The following is a 3,586-nucleotide window of genomic DNA, read 5'->3' as shown; positions in this document are numbered from 1 at the left end:
TGAGACTCTTCACTGTGATGGTGAGCCAGTGACCCTCAGATGACCTTGGAGTGGGGTTTATCATCTGTCCATTGTGAATCCTGCCCTTTCTGTCTTCCGTAAGCCAAATACTCATAGCACCTTGATGGAGCAGTTCTTTATCCAGTGGTTCAGGAAATGATGACAGTTTAAATAGTTGGAGAATGGTGTGAGAAGGAAAGCAAGTATTACAACTCTGGTTTAGCTTCTTTGGTCCTTTGTATTATACATAGAGGCAAAAGCATCACTCTGTGAACCGTTAGAGTGTGTCTCATGTGAATTCCCCTTGTTCTCTTGCTCTTCCACTTCTCCTTCAGTCCTCTCTTAAGATCTTCCCTGTTGAGTGCCCCTCCCAGCACCTCCCTAGAGATTGCTAACCCTGCCTACAGAATAGTAAAATTCCCATCTCTTCTTGAGACTTTTGAATTCAGACACCCCAGTAGTCTCCTGGATGTACAGGGCTTTTCCCTTCACTTTAGCTGGTTATCACAGTATGGGAAGCTCTGGTCTTATGAATGGGGTGGAGAAAAGACAGTAGAGTGCAGAAGAATTCCTTTTAGGTTCCTAAAAATTGAGCACCAGTCACCATCTGATATGGTTTGGATATGTGTCCCTGCCCAAATCTCATGTCAAATTGTAATCCCCAGTGTTGGAGGAGGGGCCTGATGGGAGGTGATTGGATCGTGGGGGTGGGGTTCTCATGAATGGTTTAGCACCATCCCCGCCTTGGTACTGTGTAGTGAGTGAGTTCTCATGAGATCTGGTTGTTTAAAAGTGTGTGACGGGGCGCAGTGGCTGACGCCTGTAATCCCAGCACTTTGGGAGGCCCAGGTGGGAGGATCATGAGGTCAGGAGATCGAGACCATCCTGGCTAACACGGTGAAACCCTGTCTCTACTAAAAATACAAAAAATTAGCCGGGCTTGGTGGCGGGTGCCTGTAGTCCCAGCTACTCAGGAGGCTGAGGCAGGAGAATGGCGTGAACCTGGGAGGCGGAGCTTGCAGTGAGCCGAGATAGCGCCACTGCAGTCCAGCCTGGACGAAAGAGCGAGACTCTGTCTCAAAAAAAAAAAAAAAAAAAAAAAGTGACGTCTACCCACTCTCTCTCTTCGTCCTGCTCCTGCCATGTGATGTGCTGGCTCCCACTTTGCCTTCTGCCATGATTGTAAGTTTCCTGAGGCCTCCCCAGAAACAGATGCCACCATGCTTCCCGTACAGCCTGTGGAACTGTGAGCCAATTAAACTTTTCTTTATAAATTACCCAGTCTCAGGTATTTCTTTATAGCAATGTGAGAACGGACTAATACACCATCTAAAGGATGAATGGCCTTTGAAAGACTACTTAAAAATTGCACAATAATATCAATATGATCTTGTTCCTCCTTATTAAACTAAGCTGCATTCATTGCTTATACATCTTGAGTTTCAGTACAGAACTTCCCATGATAATGGACTATGAATGGTGCCACAGTGAAGTTGCTCTTCTCCAAAGCTCAGTGTTCTTCCTGCCTCTAACTCTGATCATGAAGGAAGGGAATGTTGGGGAGAAGTTTTAGTTCAACCTACCTTATCCTTCTACTCTGTCTATAGCTGACAAACTCCAATTCTCATAGATTAACCCTCAATCAGGTTATAGACACATCTTGTAGTTTGAGAGCACAATTCCGTATCTCTAATATAACTTAGAAAGTTCTGATATTATAGACTAATCTGAGCTGCTTACCATGTACCCCACCAAGAAAAGCTATGAAAAAAATGCATGTTAACTGCTATGGACTTGAAAACAAGAAATAAAAGAGGAAGAAAGGAAGGGAAAAAGAAGGAAAGAAAAAGTAGGAAGGGAAGAAAAAAAATAACTCATATTTAGAGAATAAAAGATTATCTTTTCAAATATTATGTAGTGGATAGGTTAAAATAATTGGAATTTTCTGGTGTAATTAACTTGCAGTAGAATGGCAAATATCCTTCATCTGTCATTGGACTCATGCCATAATTATTTATTTTTTTCTATGGAAAAAAAGGACTGGAAATCTGTTTTATTTATTTTTATTTAATTTAATTTATTTATTTTGAGATGGAGTCTTGCTCTGTCGCCGGAGTGCTGGAGTGCAATGGCACGATCTTGGCTCACTGCAACCTCCGCCACCCAGGTTCAAGCAATTCTCCTGCCTCAGGCTCCCAAGTATCTGGGATTACAGGCGCATGCCACCACACCCGGCTAATTTTTGTATTTTTTAGTAAAGATGGAGTTTTGCCATGTTGACCAGGCAGGTCTTGAACTCCTGACCTCAGGTGATCTGCCTGCCTCGGCCTCCCAAAGTTCTGGGATTACAGGTGTGAGCTACCACACCCTGCCAAAAATCTGTTAACTTTAGTACGTTAAGTGCAGCCTCTTTCTAATGGGATTTGCATTTGTAAAGAAAAGGAAGGATTTTTTACCTGAGGCAACCTAAAGGCAAGGGTGCTTAGGGCATTCATTGATTTCACTAAAAAGTGATCTTTAGCTTCTGCATCCCATAACCAGGTTCAAGGGTTGTTTTTTTTCACTGAGTTGATCTGGTTTAGTGTTTTAAGATGAAAGCATGGTAAGTTACTATTAGAAGAAAGGAAAATTAAGAAGAGTGGGAATGAAGGAGGAAGGTTGATGGTGCATGAGAGGAGAAGAGATGGGCACACACCATCAGCACATCTGAATGTAGGAAGTGGGAAAGGTAGGACTCGGTGATCACACCGTGTGAAATTTCTCCAGTGTTTCACATGTGTGGGACAAAATCAATGAATCACTCAGCAAGCATTTTAATGAATATTATGCATAGAGCAATGGGGGAATTGGAGATATTAAAAGGTAGACACACAAAATTATTTAAAAATTATTTTAAAATTCTATATTGTAAATGCTAAAGGCTGAGTAGAAACAAGAAGTGTTAATAGCTCTGAGTAAAGGTGCCTCTAATTCCTTCTTGGAGTTAGACCTTGGTTAGGCATTGAAGGATGGAATGATAATGTCAAGAATTGTGAAAGGTCTAAGATTTGACCCTACTTGAAAGCTGACAAGTTAGCTTGCCACAGTTTCATGGATACTGGCAGAAGATATAAGACCCTCGGATCAGAAACAAAGACTTTATTGCTCACAGCACAGCAAGCAGAATGAGCCAGAATCTTTTTTTCTTGTTTTGAAAGAGAAATTTACAGAGGGAATAATAGAGGAAAATAAAGGGATCAGGAAGTACAACTTGTTCCTGACAGAGTAGAAAGTGAGAATCCAAATTGGGTTTTGACACAGCAGATGTGTAGCCCAGACAGTAGAGCTGGCTACACACACAATTATCTCTAAGAGGAGGGCTGGCTTCCGGTTCATTCCTTATTCCTCCCCCATGGCTCACTCCTGCTGGTTTTGGTCTCGGTTTCTATAGAGAGCACTGGTTCAGCTGCTAAATGAAACAGTGAATGAGGGGTTGTTATCCCAGGGTCTGTTTTTTTCCCAGGGTTACCTTTCCATAGTCCTATGCTGTTCAATACTGCAGCCATGAGCTACATGTGGCAATGCAGCATTTAAAATGTGGCTAAAC

Source organism: Pan paniscus, chromosome X, assembly GCF_029289425.2.
Source record: "Pan paniscus chromosome X, NHGRI_mPanPan1-v2.0_pri, whole genome shotgun sequence".
Lineage (NCBI taxonomy): Eukaryota > Metazoa > Chordata > Mammalia > Primates > Hominidae > Pan > Pan paniscus.
This window is presented reverse-complemented; position numbering follows the sequence as displayed.